Source organism: Lissotriton helveticus, chromosome 2_2 (assembly GCF_964261635.1).
Source record: "Lissotriton helveticus chromosome 2_2, aLisHel1.1, whole genome shotgun sequence".
Lineage (NCBI taxonomy): Eukaryota > Metazoa > Chordata > Amphibia > Caudata > Salamandridae > Lissotriton > Lissotriton helveticus.
The window spans coordinates 225,848,043-225,875,421 of NC_136060.1; the positions used below are offsets into that span (position 1 = coordinate 225,848,043).

Here is a 27,379-nt window from a genome sequence, read left to right on the forward strand (position 1 = left end):
GACCTACAGTTAATACTAAAGAACAAAAATGATTTGATGGGCGCTGCATCATTGTTAACAAAAGAGGAAGTACATTTATTTTGGGCCAATGGGAGGATGTCCTTGTGACGTACGGAAGTGAAAGAGATGCCACAGCAAAGGCAAATAGAGGAATGGTTATTCGGTGCCAAAAACTCACAGCTGTGTCGCCACTTTGGGCGAAGAGCGTGAAGGTCTTTTTGAGAAAACAAGTAGTGAACATTTAGAATTTGCACAGGGGTTGTGGCCCCTGGTCCAGGCCGGACACGGACGGGTGCAGACAGGCTTGACTTTGGCCCGCCAGCTGTGCGTAGCGACCACCATGTGAATATATGGGAAAGCTTGTAAGCAGCCCCCACCTCCCTACACCTCTAACCCAGAAATGAAAAATCAACCACCGTGGCTTCCTCCACAGCAAACAGGAAAACCTGCAGTAGACCAGGGAGCTTGCGGTAACCAAGGGGGTCTGAAATACCGGTAAGCAAGAAGAATGTGCAAACAGCTTAAAAATGTGCAAAATAGCGTTAAAACTATTATTTAAACACAAAGATTAAAAGAACAGATCATTTTTTTAAAAAGAAAGCAGGAAAACTGCCTCAGAGCTGGCTCTCGTTTTTCAACCCGTGTCCGGATGTGTATGGGGTGAGTGTAAGCCATTCCACACTGAATGTCTGGTGCTGGCAAACACTTGAACATTGGACACCAGTGCTACGGAAACAGAAAAAACATGCATAACAGAGTCAACTGCTGAGCAACATGGAGTGAGCCGGAGAAAGTCCAGAGGACAGCCAACATTCAAACAGAAGTGTCTGTGAGTTGCAGTGCACTGGGGTTGGGACACTAGAGATGAGCGCGCTCATGTGAAGAAAAAGTCTCGGATTGTGTCCCTTCGATATGTTCCTGATGCAGATGCAGTGGGGTGTGTTAGACCTGCATCATCTTCCCCATCAACGTCTCAGGGCCCCCACACTGTTTGAGGTGACATAGCTGCGCAACCGCTCCATAGCACAAAATGTACATTTGGCAATGGAGCGCGCACAATGAAATTCATTTTATTTATTTGTTTGTGTACTTACCCATATGCAGCCATATTCCACTGTTTACTACCCCCCACCCTGCCCCTCCCCGTCCCAAGTGAGCGGCCGGCTGCACTCCCACCACAAGCCGCTACTGTGTATGACTTAATCTTGAATCAGTCAAACATTGTAAAACACAGTGAAGTTCTGGCTCCAAACATGGGACGCAATGACTGAGTAATCAAGGGGCATCCTTTCCTCAAAAGACAGATGACCAAGCAATAGGCCACACATGCATGAGCATGTGGTGAGCTTTCTGAAGCCCCTTACAAGAAGTTCGCAGAGCAGGACATGCGCGCTGCTCTAGGCTCGACCTAAAAAGAATGGATGATGGATGGAAAGAACACATACATTAACCCCAAGTCACATTTCTGGGTTCAATACATTGTTTTTTGCTCATCACACCACCCCAGTTTTGACCCAGCCATATGCAAATCAGACTTGACTCTGCTCCCCATGGGAACAGTCCAGCCTAAAATGCCAGGCCAGGTTCTCCCTGGACTGGAAACAAACATCTTGGGACTAGGTTTGGGGTATCACTCCTCATCAGCCACGCAAGCCTGAATCCAGCGGTATAGTGAGCATGGGACCCACATCTCAAAATACCCTTCCCACTTAGGGTGACAAAATCAAAAAGAACAGATAATGAAAGGAATGCTGAACAATGCATGCATTCACCCCGTGTCACAGATTTGGGTTTAAGTCATTATTTGTTTACTCTCCCCACCACCTCAGTTTGCACCCAGCCATATGCAAATTAGTCTTGACTCAGCTTTCCATGTGAACAGTCCAGCCCAACTTGCCATACCAAATACTCCCTGGACTGAAAAACAAGCATCCTGGGACCGGTTTCGGGGTATCAACCCTCATCAGCCAGGCAAGCTTGAATCCGGTGGCACAGTGAACACAGGTCCCGCATCTGGGCATACCTTTCCCACTTAGGGCAACAAAAAGAGCAGATGGAGAGAATTCTGAACAATACATACATTCACCCTTAGCCACAGATTTGGGCTTATCCATTGTTTTTTGCTCACCACGCCACACCCAGTTTGAACCCAGCCATATACAAATCAATCTGGACCCTGCTCCCCATGTGAAAAGTCCAGCCTGAACTGCCAGGTCAGGTTCTCCCTGGACTGGAGCTCTGTTCCTGTGCTCTTGCAATAGGCATATCCCCCCTGATTACAAAAAATCCTGTGAGTGGTCGTAATTGTGTAACTTTCAGTAACGTAATATTACAAGAATAATGGAAAATTGCCAAAACTACTCTGATTACTCTGGCCAATTAAAATTTCTCTCAGACCTAGTAATAACCTGGAGTTTAACCTCTGCACTCTACAATAAATGTGTGCATGTACGTTTACTACTAATGTTGCTCTAAATAGGGTGTGTTATTCTATCATATATAGATTCACTTCCTTGGTAGAAATATATTGTCATGTGGCAGTGAAAATAAATGTGGGCAGTAAAAGACAGTGAAAGACAGAGAGGGTTTGAGTGTGTGAGTGTGTGTGTGTGTGTGTATATATTAAGAGAAACAGTGATAAATGCAAAAATGCACCTCCTAACTGATGCATTAGTGAAATAAGGATTGGACTAGGAGTCAGACAGAAACATGTAAATCCCAATTGTTTGAGGCTAATAGGCAGGCCTGAACGGAATTTGAATTACATCAGGGTAATTGTGGTTATTCCATGTTACTCTTTGAAGCAGAATTACCGATAATGATGAGATTGCTCCTATTATTGGAGACAAAATAAAACCACAACAGCATATTTAGTGAGTGGCTACTCATACTCACTGTTCATATTCTGTGCATCAATTGCTATTTCTTAATGCAAAATGCACCCTCGCATCCATTTTGGACATAAAGTAGAATTTTGCACTACGAAAATAGTGCTAAATGTTAGGAGTAAGTTGAGGGAAAATCTTACCTCAAAAGCACTATTAGCGAGTGCAAGTGGCTGCTAGTGATCGCTATTCATATCCAGTTGTATTTCGTGGTATACCTCAGCACAAAATGCACCCATGTGTCCATGTTGGACAGAAGGGGGGCATCTTCGCCCTAAGAAATAGTGGTAAATGCAGATTTACTCTTCTAGCGTAAATCAACATAATCTTGTAGAATTCTTAGGTAATTTCGTGTGATTACGCTACTCAGAATTATATGTTACTTCCCCCAGTAATAACAAATTCTTAATGCTGAGCTGTTACAACAGCAGGTATACACGCAAAAGAGACTAACTTGATGTTCTTTTTATTACCACCATAATACATACAAGACATTCATTCTATTTTTACACTTCCTTTTAAAGAACATCGTTTGATTTACTTCAGTGCCTTTGCTCTGTGCCTGGTCAAGTCTCTGGTTCTTTTTCACAGCACAATGTAGCACTCCGGACTATGTCAACTGATTAATAATCTCTATGTTTCAAAAGGATGCAAACTTGATGACTACAGTATGCTATTCCCATTCCAAATCGGTTCGGAAAAATGTTTTCTTTAAATTGATATTTTTTTAATTTTAGTGTTGTTATCATCTTGTTGCTCCACAAATACTATGAGTAAGTGATGCCATATTTCCATAAATGGAACACCATAGGTCCTTGAATTTCATTTTGGTTACTGATTATAACATTTGGGGAAGCAGGCCCATTTACTTAATGAACAGTGCTTCATTTGTTCTGGTGGGTGCAGGTAGTAGGCACCAAAACCCACTTGAGGGGCTGGTGCTTCTTTTTGAACATCCGTCTTTGGCCCAGATCATGAAAGAGAATGGTAGAAAATGAAGAAAGAAGCAAAAAAAAAAAATGGAGGTAAAACTAAAAAAAGAAAGGACCCAGGGATGAAAAAGAAGCTAAAATAGTGAGATATAAGAAGAAGTATATGGTGGTGGAAGAAAGAGGCATGAGGCGGAATCAAGACTAGTCATTGTTGTTATTCAGAAACCTTGGCATTCAGAATTCCTGGAGTGTGCTCTTAAGAAAAACTTTAATTCCTTCCTTCCTTCCTTCCTTCCTTCCTTCCTTCCTTCCTTCCTTCCTTCCTTCCTTCCTTCCTTCCTTCCTTCCTTCCTTCCTTCCTTCCTTCCTTCCTTCCCAAATTAATCAAATACTAAGGAGGATATAAAATTTCAGAGTCAAATGCCTTGACTACTACAGAGTATATTATCTTTACATTGAGACATGTTTCCAAAAATGTATATCTGCATTTTCAGTAAGACAATTATATAAAATATCATGTTTTGACAGCAATTCAGGAAAAGCCTTAATATAAATGAAAACAATTTAAACATTTCCTGTTCAACAAAAGCACGTTTTACTACCTAAACAAAAATAATTTCCCAGACATTATTGTAAATGATTTTTGTCACGGATTTCTCAGTATAGCTGTAATCCAGTATCTCAGTTCGATTCAATACTTATGGAGGGAAAAATCAGTCAACAGGAGTGCTGTATAAATTATATTTTTAACTAATGGCGTTAATGACTTTCCAGTCAGATTGCATTATAAAAATTATGAGCCCAGAATCAGTGTATTTCCTTCCTTAACAAAGTGGCAACTTAATGGATGCCATCCCAGGGCTGTAAGTAACATGTAAGCCATCAATGGCTTTTGATCTTGGCAAGTGTTGATTGACAAAGGCGACTAGACAAAATCCCCATTTTACACACGCACACTGTAAACAAAGATATCTATTACCTGACACTAATTAGCCGTGCCCTCTCTACTTGGATCACTGTATGAAGTTTCTACCAAAACAATTAGAGAATACTACTATAGTTTCAGTTGAAAGATATATATTTGGTAAACGTGTATTAACCTACTTGCACTAAGTGTTAACTACACGGCATAATTATTGAAATATGCATTGTATCAAGGCAAACAGTCCGGTGTCAGGAGTTAAGGGCACATGAAACTACTTTTTTTGACTTCTTTAAATTTGACATTTCGAGTCAAGGCATTTCAGAAGTCGAGTCCGTAAAAATTAGACTTTGCAAACATAATATGATGTCTCAACCACTTCGAGCAGATATGAAAACAGTCTCTCAAATTAGTTAAGTGCTCACATTAACATACTATTTTCAAGTGCATATTCAACTAAGTAATTACAGGGATGTCATGGTGAAAGGACAAGTTGTAAAAAAATGTCTTGACATTTTAAAGTATTTTTTACTGAAATGGCTATTGAACAAATATATTTGTAAAATTGATGCTGACAAATGCTGTGGCATTTAACAGGCATATGTTTTTTTTAAAACCACTTCACTTACTAATAGCAAAATGGCAAATTGATTCCGATGACAATTTCATAAAAGGCCAAAGAACATTATATAAACCTGTTACTTCCTTAAAATCTCCTTCACTTCTCCTCTTAGTTCTATCACAATCTGCAGCTAATAAGTTTTTATACATATCAAACCGCCAAATTGTGCTCTTTTTCTGTTATTATACTACAAAGAAATGTAAGTATATACATTCGGTCAGATGTGCATGAGGCATATACTAAAAGTAACAGCAAGGTGATAAAAAGTGCTGTTCAAAAATCCGCAATAAATAAATAAATGCAAGGATCTAAATAAGATGGATCCTTTATAATTAGGAAAGGATTGTTTTTGATGAATCAACCAGTGTGTACAAGTACAGGTGAAGTGTTAAGCATATCTTGTTTCCGTGCTGGAACATAAAAGGTATGAAACTGGAAATTAGTGCTGGATTCGTGATATTAGGAGAAAATGTTCTATCTTTGACACATATACAGAAGAATGTGTGAACAAAGGAAATAGCATTCCAAATGTTTGTATTGTTAATTTTAATAAGTACCCCACAACACCTTTTAAAAGTCTATGTCAAAGAATACAAATTACACCGTTTCTCTTCTGGGTTGACATTTTCATTCCTGAGATCACTACTGCATCTATCATTTGCAACTGTTTAGCTTTACTCACTTAATAATTATCTCAAATCTCATTTTGGAATGTATTCTTGATAAAGCTAAACTCCTGTTCTTGTGGCACAGAATAAAACTAGAGTCCATGCAGTTGTACAAATTACATTTCCCAATAACCTAAATTGCAGAAAGGAAAATTAAGGCACTGGCGATTGCAAGAACGATACTGTATAATAATACAGTGTGATAACAATATGGTAGTGGGAAAATTGAATAAAATGTCTGTTTGTCTGTCTGTCCTGTCTGTCCTGTCTGTCTGTCTGTCCTGTCTGTCTGCCCTGTCTGTCTGTCTGTCTGTCTGTCTATCCTGTCTGTCTGTCCTGTCTGTCTGTCCTGTCTGTCTGTCCTGTCTGCCTGTCTGTCTGTCCTGTCTGTCCGTCTGTCTGTCTGTCTGTCTGTCTGTCTGCTATCTATCTATCAATGATGGTGTTGGAAATGGCCCTTTCTGCAAGTTAACCCCCAAACATTTCGCCATCCTCCTCGCCTTTTTGCTTAATTCAATTTTTTGGGCTTTAGGACTGTGTGCACGGTATCACTACTAACCAGTGCTAAAATGCTTGTGCTCATTTCCCTAAACATGGTTTGATTGGCATATACCTAGTTAGCATATTTAATTTACTTATAAATCTCTTGTAGAGTTGTATGCCATATACCCAGGGCCGGTAAATTAAATGCTACTAGTGGGCCTGCAGCACTGGTTGTGCCACCAACCTAAGTAGCTCTCTAAAACATGACTGAGGCTGGCCACTGTGGCCTGAATGCGGTGTCCAACTGCCATGTCAACTTGGAATTTAAAACTCCTTGCCAAGCCTTAAACTTCCCTTTTATTACATATAAGTCACCACTAATAGAAGGCCCTAGGTAGCCCATAGGGCAGGCTGCTGTGTAATTGAAAGGTAGGATATGCACTTTTAAGTTTTACATGTCTTGATAGTGAAAAACTCCCGAATAAATGTTTCACTACTGTAAGGCCTACCCCTGCCATAGGATAACATTGGGGATTCCTTATTACATTTAATAAGCTGCAATTCCTAAATGAGAGAAGCTAGATTTATCATGTTTAGGACTTATGGAATTGTATTGACAAATCCCCCTCATTGGTAAAGTCAGATTTATTGTTACAATTTTTAAAATGACATGTTACTCCTCTTAGCCCTGTGTGCTTGCAGCCTGTTTCTGATTGCATGTCTTAGTTGGGCGACAGCTGGGCTTTGTGCATTACTCTTAGACAGTCACACACAATGGGAGCTTAGGTGTTACTTGATGGGCCATCCTGTGAAGATGGGAGGGAAGAGATGGACACAGCCTCATACTTAAACCTAAACAGGCTGCGTCCTGTACCCACAAAAAGTGCTCAATACCTCCCTGTTGTGAATTCAAAGACCCTTCTTTGAATTCTACCCACTTCAAAGACATCGCTGAGAATCAGAACTGGACCTCAGACATCACCACTTCAGTAAACTTCTGGACCTGTAGATATTTTGCCGAGAAGAAACACTGCTGTGCTGCTGAAGGACTGTCACTCTGCAGGACTACCACTCTGGAGGAACTGCTACCTTGCTGTGCAGACCTGCTGCCCTCTTTCCTGGAGAGGAAGAAGAGCTGGAACTGGAACCCATCTTGAACCCAGGATTCAGGTCATGGGCCCTTGGAAGTGGTTTTTGACTCCTTAAATTAAGCTTTTGGGCTCTTTATGAATGGCCCTTTTTGCACCAAAACCGTACGCCCCTCTCTTCATACAGCAGGCATCATCCGCCACCGTGAATCTCCACCGTGAGGCTCCAGCCCGCCTGTCCATGCTCTTCACGCCCTGCTGCCCACCACCAGCAATGCTTTCCCTGCTCTTGGTGACCTACTTCCCTGTGAATGGGACTACATCTTGACATGATAAACCTTCAGCAGGACTAACCTAGGACTGTATCTGAACCACGCTCTATAGTTGTCAGCCTGATCTTTTGGATTCGACCCAATCTAGCATGACCAAATACTCCCAGTTGGCACTATAGTTCAGTTTATTCTTTAAAAACTCATAACTCTGGTTCTATTTTTTGGAGTTTTGTAATTTTGGTCTTTTGTTAGACAGTAAACTAAACTCTTTTATGCTAACCTGGTGTAGGAACTTTTGTGTGGTGTTGTCACTGTTTTATTGTTTGAAGTGTTGCAGAACTGCTTTACACATTACCTCTTAAGTGAAGCCTGACTGCTCTGTGCCAAGCTACCAGAGGGTTAGCACAAACTAATTTAGGGTGTGTTTGCGACTTATCCTGACTAGGACTGTGGTTACTCAATGAGCAGGGCTTCCACCCCAGTCAACAAGGAACCCAAATTCTACCAAGTGGAGAGGCAAGGGTGTTATTCGAAAAGCCAGGTCTCCAGCTTCTTTCAGAACTCAAGAAGGGAGGTGGAGGCTCTGATGTGTAGTGGAAGGTTGTTCTATGCTTTAGGAACCATGTACGAGAAGGCCAGCTTCTGAATTTGTTTAGCTATTTGTGTGGTACACATGTGAGTAGGACTGCATGGGAGCACAGTTGTCTAGGTGGTTGATGGAAGGAGATGTGACTGTCGGGTAAGTGCTACCTATGTTTTGTAGTGCCTTGGATGTGTGAGTGAAGAAGATTGAACTGAGCATGTTTGTGTATTGAGAGCCAGTGGAGCGCCCTGAGGTGTGGTGTGATGGGTGTGTTGGGTGTTCTGCATGCGAGGTAGAGGAAGGGTTTGTCTGATGAGTTTTGGATGGTGTGTAGTCTTCTGGTAAGCTGCTAGGTGATTCCGGAGTGCAGGTTGTTCCTGTAGCCTAACTTGCTAGTGACCAGGGTGTGAGTGGAGGTTTTTCTGGTGTTGCTTGGCAGCCATTAAAAGATCTTCCTCAGCACCTTTAGGGTGTGACAGCATTGACTTGTGCAGTCATGTCCAGTTATGTTTTCTATGTTGATGCCTAGGTTCCTGGCATGGGTGCTGGGGTGGAAGAGTGTCCACTATCAGCTAGCTATCACGTTGAGTTCTAAGGTGAGGTGTTTTTCTGAAGATTACCATTTCTGTCTTGTTGGTGTTGAGCTTGAGACAATTGGTCTTCATCCAGATAGCGACTTTGGCAATGCAGGGGTTTCACATGTTCCTTGTGTTGACAGTCTTGTCCATGCGTAAGAGTATGAGCTGTGTGTCATTAGTGTAGGACAAGATATTGATGTTGTTTGCACAGATGATATTGACAGGAGGGGTCATGTATGCATTAAAGAGGGTCAGGCTGAGGGACTAATCGTGGCATTCCACAGATGAGTTTTTAGGCTTCCAACCTATCTACCAAATATATTAATACTATTATGTGTGTATTTGTTTTATTTTATGTTATTGTTTGACTTGGTCCTTTTTGCAGGGTCATCCCTGAACTTTTTGCCTTCCTCCTGTATTTTGTCTGACCTGTTTATGTTGGTTTTATGACTCTGGGCACTTTACCACCGCTGGTCAGTGCTAAAGTGCATATGCTGCTGGTGAGCTTGCAGCACTGGTTGTGCCACCCACAGAAGCAGCCTGTAAAGCGTGTCTCAGGTCTGCCATTGCAGAGCCTGTGTGCAGTCTGGTACTGCCATGTTGACTGGGCAAGTGCACCCACTTGCCAGTCCCTAAACCATCCCTTTTCTGCATATTAGTCACCCCATGGTAGGCCCACGGGCAGGGTGCATTGTAGGTGAAAGGGAGGACATGCCCTGGTGTGTGTGGCATGTCCTAATAGTCAATTACAGCCACTTTCGTTTTTCACTATTGCAAGGCTACCTGTTCCCCATAGGCCAGAATGGGCAGTTTGATTATGACCTCTTATAATCCTAACTGACTCAGGGAACTGGGTAGAAATTCGAGTTTGTATGCCTGAACTCAGAATGATGAAATCCATCTTTTAGTGAAGTTGGTTATAACATGATGTGTTTGAAAATGCCCCTTTTAGAAAGTAGGTTTTTTCTTGCCTAACTATCCTTGTCTGATATTTGAGTGACAGGGGCTGGGGGATTCCAGGAGTCAGCATAGGGCTGAATAGAGCTATCTGCATGTAGATGGGTGGGAGGAGTTGCCTTCCCTCCACAATGCTGGATCCACCTCCTGTGGTGCGTCTGATGTACCTGGCCTCCACTGTGAAAGGAAAGAAGGAGTCTTGTCAACAAAGTACTCCAAGACTGACCAGAACCAGTTTGGATCAGGCAAAGGCCTCTCTGCCTTCAGAGAACAAAGAGAATAGGTGTATAAAAGGGGGACCCAAACCCCAGAACTTTAGATCACTTTTGGGAAACAAGAAGAAACCTTTGCTGAGGAGAGGAACCAGAGAGACTGAGGAGAGACTATCCCTAAGTGTGACGTATTGGCCTGCAGTAGTTGCCTGACTGCCAAAGAGAGGAGAAAGGACTTTGTGCTACTTTCATTCAACTTGTGAAGTATCTCCAAGGACTTGAGATAGAGCTTGCATCCTGCTGAAGTCTCAGGGACAACAGACTTCACCCACCTGCTCCCCAATAGTCTTTGGAAGTGTCTGCAGTTGTGTTGGGCTTTCTGAGGGACTGTGTGTCGCAAGGAGCTGGAAGCGCGACTCACGAAGAAGGAGCACGTTGCTGCCGCTTCAAAACGCCGAAGCGCCCCGCATCGCCGGAAAAGAGGATCGGCATCGCACCAGACGCTGCTGCATCATCGGAGAAGCATGTTGCTCGCCGCAGGCGCTGTTGTCGCATCGCTGGGGAAACGTGTCGCATCGTTGCTGAAGCGCCTCGTATCGCCAGAGAAATGGATCGACGTCGCTTCAGACTCCGCCGCATCACCAGGAAGCGTGTCGCAGTGCCTGTCACGGATCAGATGAATTGTTGAGTCGCCGCACGGCCATTGGGGGTGCGCGCATCGTGTCGCATCAAGGAGAAGGCGCCATTTTTGTTTCATTGCACCGGATCTTCATCGTATCTTGGCGCTGCTGGTCGCATCTTCAGTCAAGAAGTTGCATTGCCACGGAAGCGCAGTAAGAAACTGACACATCACCTTCCCATGCGGAGAAGAAACAATGCATCCCCTACGCATCAGCAGGGACCCGACGCATCACCTTTCTTGCGTGTAAGGAACCGATGCATCACCTTCCCTGCAACACTTTCGTTGTATAGCGTTACGCATCCAAAGGTACATTGAACTCAAAGTGTCGCATTTTACATCTTAAGAGAACTAAGGTAATTCTACCATTTTTAAAGTACAGTATTGTGGATTTTTGTCATTTGTGGTCTTGTGTTAAGTCTATATAAAAATACTTATTTTTATACTACAACTTGTGTGGTGTCTATCTGTAGTATTGTCACGGGGTTACCGTATGTGTTCACAAATGCTTTACACACTGCCTCTGAGATAAGCCTGTCTGCTCGTGCCAAGCCACCAAGGGGGTGAGCAGGGGTTATTTTAGGTGTGCACCCCCTTACCTTGACTAGACGCAAGGGTCCCTATTTGGTCAAAGGTACCTACCTCTGCCAACTAGAGACCCCCAAATCAAACAATTATATTATTTGCATATGTATGTGTGATTGTTTTTTTCATGAATGTCTTCTTCATGTTTGTTTAATTGTGGTCATTTATTTAATATTTTGCATTTGGTTTGTTCATTTTTTATGTATTTAAATATAGTTCCTCATTTACTGCAGTATCCTCAGTAGAAAGTGCTTTACTTTTCCTCTTCAATTCCATCCAAATTCAGAATGTTAGCACTCTAGTTGCTCATTAGAACATTGTGGTAAATCTACTGATCACCAGGAAGTTAACTGGCAGTCTGCTGCTAGAAAGCGCATGCTTCAGTCTGCATATCAGAATATTTTAATGAAATAGAAGAGTAAGATATTTGGAAGTCATTTAAAATGCGTCCTAATTATGCTTTCTTCAGCGCTAACCATAATTTTGATGACAATATGGACCTCCTCATTTTGTTCCTTTCTAAATTAAATGTTTTAAGTTTTACCAGTTTTATTCAATCAAGATGGCTTCAGGTGTGCCGCACTTTTGTCATAAGTAAGATCGTATTGCTTTACTTGTTATTTTTAACACTCTGGGAGGCTGCAGTAAAATCAATTGACCGGCCACTCCTGATGGAAGTACATGATTTACTGAGAATGTCAGACTTTATTCTCACATGGCTGTGAAAGATCGTGTGAATTTTCACACAATGTGCTCCCATTTTAGCATGTGAAGCACCTTCTATAACCTGTACGAGCAAACCATTACAAAGCAGTTTTCTCACAACATGATTCATGAAATCACAGCAGAAGGTCAGTGTTTTTCACGGGGTAAAATCACATTGGAACACACCACAATTCCTAAAATTAGTATGGTACCAAATGATTTATATTGCAACTAAAATCAGTTATCACCCTTCATACGTGCTCCTTTTTGTGACCCTCAAAACCTGCTATTTTCTACAATGCATTTCAAAGGGGTCAATGTCCTAGAGTTCTGTAACGGCTGCTGCAGCATGTTGTCCATGTTGTGGCCAGCCAATAAAGTCAGGGGGTGGGTTTGCTCCCTCTCTCCCCTTACATAACTTTTTTAATTCATTTCCAGGACACAGTGACCATGTTCCTGAGTCTTGTAATAACTGCCATATACAGCAACTGCCCAGATATGCAATTATTTTTTAACCTTAATTTCTCAAAAACTGCAAAATGTATATACACCCTTTTTTCTCAGCCCCCGCTTCATAAATCACCCCAAAACATTCCAGGAAAGAACTGAGATGGAGGAACTTTCATTTGGAAATCTTTGTGAAAATTCATCAAAAGGGGCCAACGTTATTAGCAATCCAAAAAAGAGAGAAGTAGAAGGTAAGAGCAAGTGAGACTGAGAAACACAGAGACAGATGTTCATAGATGGAAGAAGGAAATCAAGCAACAAACGAGCAACACAAATAAATACCGGATGAGGAAGTAATTTAGGAGAATTGTAGAGCATGGAGTATCAAGGCAAATACAGGCTAAAGTCTAAACCTTCATTTTGTAGATCAAATTACAGCTGTGCATTTGTGCTTGGAAAATCATTGAATACCCTAGACAAACAAAAACTTCAAATTCCTACTTTTTCTGGTCTTTCAACAAAAGTCATACGCCATTACCAATTTGGCAGCAAGGGACAATTCAGATTCAATCAATTATACCTTAAAATACTGTTTGTCAAAAGGAAGGTGTTGTTTATGACTTGCTGTAGTAGAACAAGACTAAGTAGGAAAGCTGTAGTAATTGTTTCCAATTGTGCTTCACAGCACTATATGAAAATTGTGGTGAAGCAAGTGAGAAATTGGATGCTATTGAAAATACAGTTAAACGAAAATGTGGATGTCAATAAAGTTCAATGAATGCATGAGCCCTATGGGAGAAACTGATGTTCAGTACAGTACAACTCTAATTATGAGACTAAGGGCCTTATTACGATGGCATCAGTCAGACCATCATCGCATCGGGCAGAAGACCGTCCTTCAATGAGTCGGCAGTCCCACCTGCCCTATTAAGATAGGGCCGACATGCAGGCTGTCGTAAAATGCTTATATCTACTGCCCAGGAAAAGGGCTGCAGCAGAAGGTGCAGTAGAAAAAGGCACTTTTTGCACATCCATGCATTGTGTGTCAGGCACCATGTGGTGCCTGGCACACAGTGAATGGATGCGTGGGGGGCACTAAATGTACCCCCAGCACCCCTAAGCAGTGGCCAACAGGTGACCGGGCCCTGCTTAGGGCTCCAAAGTCTGTTTCCATCTGCCTTTTCGTGATGATGGGACAACCATGAAAAGGCAGTCGGAAAGGCACATCCTAATCCCTACGGAGGTGCCTGCACAGGCATCGCCTCCACTGCAGAGATAGAATTCCGACCGCCACTCTGACAGGAGCTTGTTTCCTGTCATTGGCTGCGGTCCTTCGCCCCGAACTATGTGCTCTGACCGCCGGTATTATAAACCGGCGGTCAGAACAATGACAAGGATGTCGCGCAGACTGCCACTGTTGGCCTATCAATGACGGTCCGCCCGCCATTGTAATGAGCCCCTCTGTTAGCAGCAGTAACAACAAAATACCATACCAAAACACCATAGACATTACATTCTATGTCAAGTCTAATAAATAAGGTAGTTAAGAGATAGTCGCTTTTTATTCAAAATCTTTTTGCAGATTAAGGAGAGAGCAACTTTTTTCTTTTAGATTTAACAGATTATATAATGTTTGGTCAAAAATCCTGCTTCACACAGATTTGCCTTTCCCTAGATATGCTTTCTTCCTGAGTTAATAGAAAACAAAATGATTCCTGAATTCTCAGGCCTAATTCATGGAGCATGTCCTGTGAGTATGCATCTCGCTACAGACATTGGTATGGTTTAGGTACAAATTTCCAGGATGTTATATTCTGTTGTCTCCTAGTTCCTTACTGCTCAGCCTGTGAAAATATGATGTAATACATCAGGCATGCTTACTCTGAAACTAATTGCCAAAGATCGTTTAATTTCTGTAGGCACGACTTACATTTGGAAATTCACGTGTCACTCACCGTTAAGACTGGAGTAATGCACAACTACTCATAAAACCATAAAATCCTATGCCAGTATCTCTTTTTTTACTTGAAAGTTATGCATTTCAATAAACGTCATTTGATAATCTGTTATGCAGTTTTCGTATAGCGTGATCTCATTAAAGGGGTTGTGCTGTTCATTACCATATAATTTTCACATCGGTTTTTACTGTTAACCTACATGCATCTTTTACCACATTTTTGGCTATTGCAATCACTTTGTAAATACATTTTCTAGAAAACTAAACTGAATGGGTATGATAGCAACCTTAAACCTTAAAATGAGTACCACTGAGTTGGGTAACAATAACAATCTTTCTATTCATAGCCAATATAGCCTTGGGTGAACGTACATTTTTCAAATACATGTTAAGTTTTATGTTAAACATACCTATTATCATATTACTTGCTGAATTTCAATGATTTCTAGACTATTTTGTTAATTGTAAACATGTTGCTGGAGTGTAATATTTAATTATTGTGTATAACCTATTATTCCTGAACCACAAATGCCCTAATTATATCATTAACATTTTATCAGCCTTAGCCAAAGGAGACTGTTCTGGAAATGGGGGATAACGTTTAAATGATTTAGGGGCTAGTCCTGCTGGACTACCCTCTATTTTTCTCTTTTTATTTTACCCTTAGCCTCATTTTCCGAATAATCCAAACTGTATAGTCAGTCTGTAATCCTACCAGACAATGAAAATCTTGAAAATACTCGAGAACATTCCTTCTGAGAACACCAAAGAAGCCATACTTTTAACATGAAATCGTAGAAAGAAAATGCATTTTTGCACTGCCCAGTAAAAGTCAGTATACTGATTTTGTTTGTTTTACAGGTTACTTGTTTACTTACAAAGTCTGTTAGCCTATTACTGCCTGAGTTTAAATGGTGGCATGCAACATTTGGTAAAAATACATTCTTGATCGCATTTAATATTAAACATCAAAAGAGTCACGTTTATCAACAAAGCCAAAATAACAAAGTGCATTTTATAGCAGCATAACCCTATGATCTCAATGGGTTCATTCATTGACTTCAGAAACATGTTGCGGCCTGTAAACCATGGGTTCCAGTCAGGCAGCCGTTAAGGCTGCCTGTTATCTAACCGAGGTTAACATATAGAATTATAGGTGGGTAACAGTGAATTACAGGGATGATTTTCACATAGGATTTTCATATAGGAGTGACATCCAATAGACAGAGAGCATAGATCAAGTTGTCTATGATGCCACTCAGAGCCCTGAAGTGAAAAAGATCCCCATAACTAACTTTTTACAAATCTATAATTTTATGTTGTGTATGACTTTGAAAATCATCTGCCACTGCTTTCAACTGCTAAGCAGGGGAGTAATAGAAGAGCCATACATGACATGGCATCTCCTCCCTGCCGCAAATGTGAAAAAATACCTTTTCTGCCATCCTTAACCAAATGCCTCCCCACCCCCTTCCCTCTCCGGCAACTGTGCATTTTCAGTCAAAACCAGGCCCGGACTGGCCGTTGCGGGCACCGGGCAATTCCCCGGTCGGCCGCAAGGGTGGGGGCCGTTTTTGGGCCCCTGGGGGCCGTTTTTGTGACAGGGCCGTTTTTGCAGCAAAGCTGCAAAATCGGCCCTGTAACAAATTCGGCGGAAAAGCGGCCCTGGTAAAGAGCTTGGTGGCATCTCCCCCTCCCCCAGGGGGAGGAGGGGGGGCCGGCCGAGCACTTTGCCAGGGCCGGTTTTGGCTCCCAGTCCAGCCCTGGTCACAACAGGCACACAGCGCAGCACTGACAGGGTCTCAGAGAATGTGCCTAGAAGGCCATCCGGATGTAGGAAAAGTGGGTAACCAATTTTGTTATTATCTGTTGCTACATCATACCAGTGTATAACTTGAGGCTTCATAAGAAAGCAATGCATAACAAAATGATTACCAATCAGTTGGATAAAAGCTGTAGTGTAATTAAGGTAAAATACTGGGATAGAAATTAAATGAAATTACCATTGCAGAATGGTAGCATCTTCAAAAGACTACATGCTTTACAAAATTGTTAAAATGTGTTTCTTTTTTCCACTTACTGCCATGAATTTGAGTTCTTTTCTGCTTTTATCATTTAAAATTTTTCATTTTGAATGTTGGCACAACGAGGAGCATATTTTTTGTTGAAATCATAGATCTTACATTTTAATAATATTCAACATCGTTTGGATGCTATATTTCAATGCTATTCATGTTTTCTAGTAGTTGTATTATTCACATTTGTGTTTCCAGGGTGTCTGCTGTCTTTATCATTTTCCTCATTCTTCACCTTAAAAATATGGTCAACTTGACATGATTTTCAGACTGCTCTATATTGAAATATTCAAAGTATTTGGAGTTATTCTTTGTCAGTCTATCACTCTAGCCTTCCGGGAATCCTTTTCAGATGCGCGCTCGTCTGAAGCCTTCCTCTTTCACTTCGAGTACCTAGCTGTGCATAGCTCCATTTCTAATGTTTGCATCTACCTCTCTGTTACCTAGCTACTCTCTCATATTCTATTACATGTAAAAAGCTCTTACTCTGAATGTGCTGCTCATATTTAAAAGATAGACCTCGACTGGAAAGTGGACGGATTTATGTGCGCTGAAACCAAGCGACTGGAAATAATGTTCTAGACAATATCCCCAACACATGAATCCGGATACCAAGAATTTGTCCCAAGGGGAAGGCATAGCATGGGGATCTAAATTTACTACATGAAATATTTTCATTTCAGGGACAAATTCCTCTGAGCAGGTGGTAAGTAGATACGGGGAGTCCGGCGTGGGGCAGTTGGTAGAAGGGTAGGATGGGCAGGGCAGGAGGGCACAGACGAAACTGTAGGCTGGGAGAGGGAGAGTTCTGTGCTCACTGTTCAAATAAATGGAGTCCCGGAAGATTGGCATGAGTTCAATCTGTATTTGAAGCCCGAGGTTCTTGTAATTTTACTACCCAGATACTCTAGCTGGTACCATCAGGTTCAATATTTTCACAGCCAGGAAATCTCAGTGCAGGAAGAATGGACCAGTTACAATTAGGTGCAATATTGCTCCATTTGGGACCTTAGTAGAGGGCACCTCCTTAACATAAGTTAATTTATAATCATTAAAATAATGCAGGAGATATTCAACAATTAATGCACCAGTGCCCTCTACACCGGCATCTCCATCCAGTTCCTTTGAAGCTTCCAGACCATACAGAACTTCACCGACAGTCTCATCTTGAACCTCCCCAAACAAACCCACTTTGCCCCCCACACGAGAGATCTACAATATCTTCCCATCCTGAAGAGATTCCAGTTCAAGATCCTCACACATGTCTACAAAGCCCTCCATGACCTAGGACCTTCCTTCATCAACCATCAACTGAACTTCCATCTACCCTCTACACACCTGCCCTCCTCTTCACTCACCCTCTCACACCCCCTGCATCTGTCACAGCTGCTTCTGTGGCTGCTCCTTCTCCTACATCACTGACAAGATCTGTAACAACCTTATCCTCCAGCTCCATACAGCCCCCTTGCTTGCAATCTAAAGAAAGAGACTCAATACCTGGCTCTTCGACAGAGACACAGCGCCCAGATACCCCTAGGGGTGATAGTGTTGTGCTTTACAAATGCTGAGTGATCAGTAATTTTAAGTATCATTTTCAAAGGTACAAGTCTGATCTTATGTGGGTATTAAAATACGTGGAAAACCTTGTTGTGCCAGATTGATCTCAACGATTGTCAGTTTGTAGTAATCTTTATTTTATCTTTCAAATGTGTTGAAATGATTGTTTCTTTATTGCATTTAGCTTCCATATTCATAGGATGTCTAAGATTCTGCTCCAGACACAGAAGACAATATGGAAATGCAGGACCTTTTTGCTAGAACAGCTTTCCTCTTTATGTTATGCATTTGCAATCCTATTGTTAGTTCTAACAAATTGTGCAACATGCTAAAAGAAGGAGGGGACATTTAAATGTTCCTATTGTGCTGTTGTTGCCCATGCACGTTTACATTGCATTCAGTGACATATGCATGCTGTGCTTCATAGTTTCCCAAACAATACATATCATGTGAAAAATATACCTGTCCTACTCTCCATTGATCCATCATCCCTGATCATTAACTCATGATTTACATGTTGGTGATTTACAGTCCTAAAACATGAATAGTTTAGAAGTGTCGTTGTTTACCTATGAAGAATACTGACCCCATGTGTATTAATTGACAATAATTCATAATATAAAGAGCAATTGTCTGTGTTGGGTTGGGAATATTCCCTGCATGATGTAGAGTTGTGTCGCCTGCCATGCGTGCCCAAACTGATTATCAGTGATCCTGTTTTTTTTGGTTTTTTTTTGGTCATGCCACACTAAATCCAGTGTGTATTGACCGATGTTCGGTCTGTAGACAACGATAGGTTCTGGACCTAATCCTGAACTGGGAGAGAGGCGGCAATTACAATCTCTTAGTGACAGAGGATTATTATTCCTGATATGGGTCTCATGCCTGGAGCACAGTTGGAGCAGTGTACGGTGTCAGTGAATTATATTAATAGGATTTTACCCCTCAGACATGAATGCAGGCCTTTTAATCTAAAGGTATGCTGCTCATGATTAACCTAGAGCCCTGAACAAGTCATCCCTTGAGGTGTATGTGTTCTAGACCTAATAGTGTGCTGTGTCATTTTGGAAGCCCACAGCCTGGACCAGAGTTCTAGGGGGAGGAGAGATGACTTTCTCCAGACAGCATATGTGCATTGCTGGCATCTCCTAGATGGGCGGGGTACAAATCAAAGGCTATGATTAGGAAAGAGGATACTGGCTTTCCTTTGAAGGGCCAGGGCCCTTCCTGATACATTGGGCTGTAAATGACTCCGACTTAAGTTACCATTATGTAAATACCAAGGGGTACAACGTGAGGCCTGCAGTATCTGTTGTTAGGGAAAGGAATCCTTTGAAGAGGCTGAGACTATTATCTCCCTTCGTGATCTCTGTGAGGAGTGGTCCTAAATAGCTGGGCACAGCCTGCTCTCACCTCTTTGTACTTCTATGGTGGCATTCCATCTGGAGATTGTCCTGCTGGGCAGAGCATCCTTGCACAGGCCTTGTCTGGAAGATGGCATGGCCAGGAAACATGAAAAGGGAACTGACCTAAACTGTCTCCAAGGAAGTAGACCTTGAATACACATCTTCCATCTGTGAAATGGTTGTAAATATGGGAGCTTAAAACCCATCTCTTGTTCGTTGTAGTGGTCTCTTCTAATGAGGATGGGGTATGCCACAGAGTACTCAGGGACTATTAAGCAGCCATGAATTGGTGTTGTACTGACTGCCAACTCCCCAGAGGCAAGGGAACATCACCTGACGTTTAGTCTAAAGGAGCAAATATTGCACTGTCCTGGTTGCCAAATTATCCTACCTGTAAGTGAGGAAAGGAAGCTCTAAATTTGCACGACAAGTGTATTGTGGAAGGTACTACTGCAATAGACCTAGCGTCTATTACAGTACATAGCATCTGTCTACCAGAGACTTGCAAAGCAAGTGCACCAAAGGACTCGCAATACTGCCATATCAGACAATGCGACCTCAGTCAGCTATCCCCATAGAGCCGACAGGCACCTAGAAGGCCTGACTGAAGCTGAGGTAAGCACCTGCTGGTGGCCTGTGTGCCCCACAAATGGACTGCATATCTGTAGCACTGCCAAGTGTGTTGTTGGGTCATGACAAGTCCAGAAGATCAATTGGCCCGGGAGGTGCCTAATGAAGATTTTAAGTTGTCCCATCGAGGCACTGTGTACAGAAGATAATGCCTTGCTTTCATTCCCCTGACCAATAGTCATCTATGAGTGTGTGTCCATTGCTCTCAAAATGAAGCACCGAGTACTCACCAGAGTCTTGGAGTGAGCCTCACCATCAATCAGGTACTCACCAGAGTGCAGGAATGAGTACAATCTGCAGCCTGCCACTTGAAAGAGGGCCCCTGACAGAAGCCTCCACTCCTGCCATGAGGCATTGAGCATTGCATCGCACATCTGGCACCCACAAAGTCTAGAGAAGATTTCTATATGCTGCCCGGAAGCTTCCTTCTGCTGGTGAAATCCCACTCCCACTGGAGGATTGAAGACAGCCCAGTGCTGCTTCTTTGTACCTGATGAAAAACTGATTGGGTCTCTGAGACTAAGTGCTAATACAAACCCAAGAGGGAAGCATGAGCTGCACAAGTAGACTTACTTCAAACTCTGAACCTGGAAAGGGAAACTTATTGGGAGGGGGCCACTAGAGACAGGCGGAAGCCTAGAAGGCAGAGGCCCCTAGAAGACAAAGATTCGCACTCATGAACCCAGAAGGCATGCATTATTGAGTATATAGTGGAATTCTATATTTCCTGCGTAATAAAGTACTTGTCTACTCTACAAAGATATGCACTGGCTGGACATGAATCTTATTGCGCTGCCGGGAGATAGTACTGAATATTGAACCTGAGTAACCCCCACTACCCTCCCTGAGAAGCCTGTGACAACTCACCCTTGATACTAGTGAGAGTCAATTATGGAAAGGTTTGTACTTGGCCCAGTTTCCTGAGCCACAGTAGGCTTTGCCCTGAGACAGCAGTGGTAAAATGCATCATCCCACACAGCTGTGGCCCAGCAACCCCTTCCTGCCCAGTGGCCTTCTAAATGGGGTCTGGCAGTTTGCTACTACAATACATATATTTCTAGTCTCGTTCTGTTTCTCTTATTCATTCTACAGTTCACTCTCTCTGTCTGCCTGCCCTTGTCTACCTCTGTCTCCTGTTCTCTGTCTTTCTCTAAATGTCTATGTTAAGGCAGTCTGATTCTGTCTTATCTTTTGTGTCTGCCTGTCTGTTTCCCCGTGTCCCTAGTGTTCTCACTCTCTCTGCCTTGTTTTACAGATTAGAGTCCTCTCTATTCATTCATTTGCTCTTTATTTATTTCTCTCTCTCTCTCTCTCTTTTTCTTCTTTCCCTTTTCCTTTCGTATTCAACATATTATTTTCCTAGGTGATTTCACACAGAATGTCAGACTGTTTTCATTAGATTTCAAAGGAGGGAATTCTGCATTTTTCTATATCTAGTGAATGTGAAAGAGAAAATGTAGTTACTAATGTCATAGGTCATTTTCAGCTTTTCAGTGCAATGTTATAGACCCGTCCTAAACATACAAGTGAAAATTTTGCTAGAAGTCAAAGAAGTGCCACACAGTGCAGCAACCAAATGTTTGCTGTGCTACATTGCCTGAATAGGAGAAGGCAGGGAAAGGCCATGCGAGTAAGATATGCCGCTGTTTCTCTCTCTCCCAAAGCTGGTGCACTTTAACCTTTTTAGCGTCACTAATACACCTTTAAAGCTTAGGGAAAGATTGTCTCTGTGGTATCTAGCCTAGGTTTTTTAGCTGCAAGTGTTCCCTTCCAGTACACAGTACTATGCTTAGAACTCTTTAAATATTGTCCAGCTTTGTATATGTGCTGTACAGTACAGGACACATGCACAATTTGAAACGTTTGGAAAACAAAATACAGCTTTACACCTGCCTCAAGCAGGCATACATTTTGAATGTAAAGACCAGTGTATAAATGTTAGTAGAAAGAATTGCACTACAGAAATTGACCCCAAGAATATCGGGGCACAAGTATATTGAGGACAGAATATCAAGGGACAAAATAAGTACATATAAGGAAGTATAGATTTACTACTCTTAATTCCAAATGTACATCTTGAAGACATATGTACCACATAGACACATATATCTGGAGTTAGGTATAGAAAATCTAGACTTACTTATCTGTCAATATATACATTTTTTATATTTTGTCCTTTATATTGTATCACATCGATATTCTAGAATGATTGCTCACAATGTAGGCAGGGCTTTGCCTCAAAATCTATGTGATTGCATAGGAATGCCCATATACCACTCATGCAATCACCCTTTGACTCTAAGTACTTCAAAGCAGCTCATATTTCTACTTTACATTTCTTTAGCGCTCCTTTCAAGGACAAAATAATATTAGCAGTGGAAAGTAAATATCAAATCATCAATTTGCACAGGTTTGTATCATTTTAATGGTACTGCACTGGAACAAAGTGTTGATAAATGAAGCCCAAAATCACACATGGTCTCCCACATGTTGTCTTTACTGTCTACTGGCATTGTGGTGTGATTGATTTTCTCTCTCTCACTCACTCATTTTAAAATAAAACAGTCTCAGCGTTGTTTTAATCACCATATTATATAGAAGTGCATTCACTGAGTCTGAGAAGACTGGATTGAAAAATGTTAGATCTGACACCCTTGGCGTGGTTTTCCCCTCAACCTTTTGCCTTCACTTCTATTGTTTGCTGAATGTGTTTTTGTTGGCATTAGGACTGCACTTTACCATTGCTAGCCAATGCTAAAAAGCTGGTTCTTGCTCCATTAGACATGGTAACATTAGCCTACACCTAATTGGCACATTTAACTTACTTATAAGTCTCTAGTAAATGGTACTACATGTACCAAGGTCCTGTAAATTAATGCTGCTAGTGGGCGTGTTGCACTCTTTGTAACACACGCTGAAGTTGCCCTCTAGAAACATGTCAGGCCTGCAATGGCAGCCTTTAGTGCAGTTTTAAGCTGCCATTTCGACCTGGCAAAATAAACCTTTTTTCCAGGCCTCAACCTCATTTTTAATACATATACGTCACCCCTAAAGGAGGCCCTAAAAACTCATAGGGCAGCGTGCATTTTATTTAAAAAGTATGACAAGTGGATTTAAGTTTAAAGTCGTTTTCAACTGTTGTAAGGCCTATCTCTCCCATTGACTAACACTGACTTACCTTATTACATTTACTAAGTGATAACTTTTTAATGGGAGCAGATACAGATATGGTGTTAATACTCAAAATAATTTTAATGTAAAATCCTCTTTAATGGTAAAGTCACAATTCTGAAAATGCCACTTTTAGAAAAGAGGTATTTCCTTGTCCTAACCATGTGTGCCTCCTGCCAGTAGCCTTGGTCTCATGACTGTGAACGACTCTGCTGTTGGGGTTTATATATTTCTTGTAGACAGTGACACAAAGGAGACTAGGTGTAGGTAGGATGGGAACAACTACGCCCCACTTACACTTCAAAGGGGTTGCCTACAGCACACACAAATGATCCTGACTCTACTCTTTTGCCAACCTAGATTTCTTGGAGCCATCACAGGGGAAGGTAAGTACTTTCCAGTACCTGATCTGGGTTAGTATAGGGAATCCCGCCCCTTCAAAGGGTGGCACTAGGTATAACTTTTGGACCTCCAGAGTCACGCGTCAATAAACCACTGCACCATTGAACATTACAGAAGAAGGTCTGTCTTTATCCCCAGAGGACTGCTCTGCTGCTACCAGAGGCATGCCCTGCTGCTAGACAGTGGCCTAGCAAGGTCAGGTGGTACCCGGTACAGAAAATTGCTTGTCACCCCCCTCCCCGGCTTCTTGATGCTGTTGAATCAGGTCAGCAACTTGATGCCTCGGCCGTTAAGGATGAAGAGTTTCTTGGTCAGCTTCTGCTGACTCGGCTGTGGGGCGGGGTGTGAAATGTCGCCCCGAGATCTGCTACCGCTGCCTCCTAATGAAAAGCAGCGGCCGATCCACAACTCTGTGCACCCAGCCCGCTGCTCCCCTCAGCTTCTGCCAGCTATGGAGCACAGACAGCAAGAGAATCTGGAGCCACTCTAAAACCATAACTGCACCGGCAGCTGCCGCCCACAGTCCTAGAGCAGACAGCAGGGGGCCCGGGCCGCCCGCTGCCACTCTCACTGTCTCCCCTCTTCCGTCCTTCATGCTGCGGGTCTCTTCCCTCTGCCGGCCTCCTCCTCCCTCCCAGAGCTCCGCCCCAATCTCAGTTCACTCCCATCCTAGGCCGACAATGGAGAGCAGCGATCATCATCACAGAAAGAGGACTGGCAGGCTATGGTCCAGTGAACACCATTTTCTAATGAAACTCTTGGCATTTCAACACAAGTATACATTTTTTTAGAAAGTGTTATTTGTAAATATGTCTTGGCCAGACATTTATCTTATTTATTAAACAAAGCATGTGATTACTAGTTATTGAAAGCGCCTGCATGCTCTGCTCATGGGGATTCATTATCTGTCATCAAATGAGTTTTCCAGAACTTCTCTTGCGGCTCCCAATGTGTGCTACTCAGGAATCTGTGCTCCTGCTCAATAACGGCCGCAGCGCACAACATACATATTGAATTGGAGTCTACGGGTCTCTTTCGTTTCCACTTGATCCCTGTACACTATTCCAGCTGTAGCAATTGCAACGCCTGTGCTCACTATTTAGGACTGAATGGCACAGGCACGGCAGCGTATATGATTGGTTGCCGGTTGAGTAAAAACACATATTTTTGCCATTTTGTCACCCAGCTCAGTGATGTCACCCGGGGTGGCCGGCACCCACCGCACCCCCCCCCCTTCCTACGCCTCTGCTGCTAGAGGACTCCCTTGTTCTCTGACAAATAAAACTGGACCTGCTCCCTTCATACCAGGCTAACCTGAGTGACCACAAAGATACAACAAGCTCCACAGGCCTTCCTGCAACTGCCAAGCTGACCTTCGGCACTGGATCTGTGTTGGGCTTCAACTGGACCTGCCTGAGGCCTGCTGGCCTCTGCTAGGGTGAGTTCCTAAACTCCAAGACGTGCCTCCCCAGGTTCTGGACCATTGGCTGACATCAGTTGATCTTCTCCTGTGAAGAAAGGTGAAATCCTAAAGCTTTGGGCTCATCGTGACCGCAAAAAGGCCTGTGTGCCATGCACAACAATTGCCAAAGTGAAGTTTGTTGTACCCAACTCTTTGCACTACAGCGACCACTAGCAATGACTAGCAATGTGAGATCTACACTTCATGCTACAGCAACGACAGCCCGTGGTGACGACCAACATGAAGCTGCAGCAACGACCATCAGTGATGCCCAACCAGATCTTCGCATTTCAGCAATGATGGTCCACAAAGCTACGCCTTTTCCTTGCACTACAGAGATGACCATTCTGCTCCTTGCAGCCTCTTCCACCACGAATTGAGCTCCTTGCTCCAGATATTTTGGAGGTAACTTTTTCAGTGGGAGTAACCTGGTCCCTCAATTTGGCCTGCCCTCTGTCGCAGTTGGACTGAAATTGTGACTATCCTCCGGTCTAGCACGACCAGATGACCCTGAGTGGTGCTTTGCGTTTTTAGGTCCTGTGGTAACCTAAAACTTTTAACTTGAATATCTCCAGTTCTACTGACTGGATTTTTATTTTTGTCATTATGGTATTATTATATTTATTAAAATGTACTATAGGTTTCTAAATTGTTTGGGGGTTTTCTTGTGTTGTGTTTTCACTTTATTACTGTTTGTGTGCTGCATAAATACTTTACACTTTGGCTTTAAATTAAGTCTGACACGGGTTACAGGAAATACACATGAGATAGGGCCATTTGTTCTGTAGCTCTGCAAATTTGAACAAGTTTTCAACCAATACGTGCAACGTTGAACTCTTACACAAATTTCATTTTCCACTAAATGATTTAAAGGCAAATGTGATTGCAAAATTGATTTACACTGGTGTGAAATTGCCCAGAACCCGCGTACAATTGAGTGGCACCAGTGCAACTTCTTTTATATGGGGACAGGCATCTTTTTGCAAATAGTTTGACAAGTTAGGCACACGTTGCAGAAATCTGTGTGATGTCTGTAACTCAGATGGTTGAGCTACACTAGGTCACAAAAGCCATTCACCCAGCCCAATCATATAACTACCATTTACTATACATAATAATAACAATAACATAAAAATAACAAGTGCCATTGATAGGACTTCAGAGCTGAAAGCCTGTAGATGAAAGTATTTTATAAATTGTATGTTATTATTTTTCCCAGTCATGTTTATCTTTAATCCCCTTGTTCCACAACATTTTCCCTGCATTCGTAGCTCCACCGGAAACTTTCTGCTTACGTTCGTGTTATGAAAGATTGTAATCGGGTTTTCAATTCGTAATGAGAAAAGTGTGGAGCCCGTTGTTTGTGGTTTTAATAACGCTATGCCTCTGCCACTCTTTACTCTTGCAAGTTAATCCCTTTCAAATAAATCTGTAAATATCACTTGGCTAACAGAAGCCTGGGATCCAATGCGTGACACCCCTCTGCAGATTTTCGTCTTATCTTTCCCCAATGAAAACAGATGTTTAAAGAAATATGGGCTCTATAAGTAAAATCTGCAGAGGAAAATTTTAATCTGCAACAAATGTCTCTGAAGCTTGTGGGTAATCAAGGTCCCCTGAAGCCCTCGATCCGAATGTCCCTGCAAAACCAGCTAGTAGTTAAGCACCCATCATTACTGGTACTGGAGGTATCGGCGGTACCATGTCCAGGCATTACCGGGAGATCACAAGTTGTTCCCGGGTATTCACTTACGCATTGGGAAATAACATGCAAAATCAGGATGACCCCCATTGGTTCTCCATATAAACGTGCAATCCCATCCATTTACCAGGTTAACAGTCCTCAAGGCACCACTGCGGAATTTATACTCTATAACATGTGCAATATTACTGCTCCTTGAAATATCCCTTGTGAATCCTGGTGGGCCTGGAAACTTCATTACCAGAACCACTAGGAATTGCAAGGCATTCACAATGAGGTCCTAAATGCTCTTAATCCGTGAATATGCTCCTATTAACTTTAAAAAACACGAAAACTCTGCGAAATAAAGTTGAAGTCACAATAAGGAATAAATAGTGAGAGTTGCTTACAAAGAATCGT

At 42.4% G+C, this 27,379-nt stretch overlaps 1 protein-coding gene across 3 annotated transcripts in view; it reads right to left on the reverse strand.

The window, feature by feature from the left end:
• Positions 1-27,379, reverse strand: part of PCDH7 (protocadherin 7) — an 813,510-nt gene that overhangs the window by 150,694 nt on the left and 635,437 nt on the right. The gene's annotated exons all lie outside the window — the stretch shown is intronic.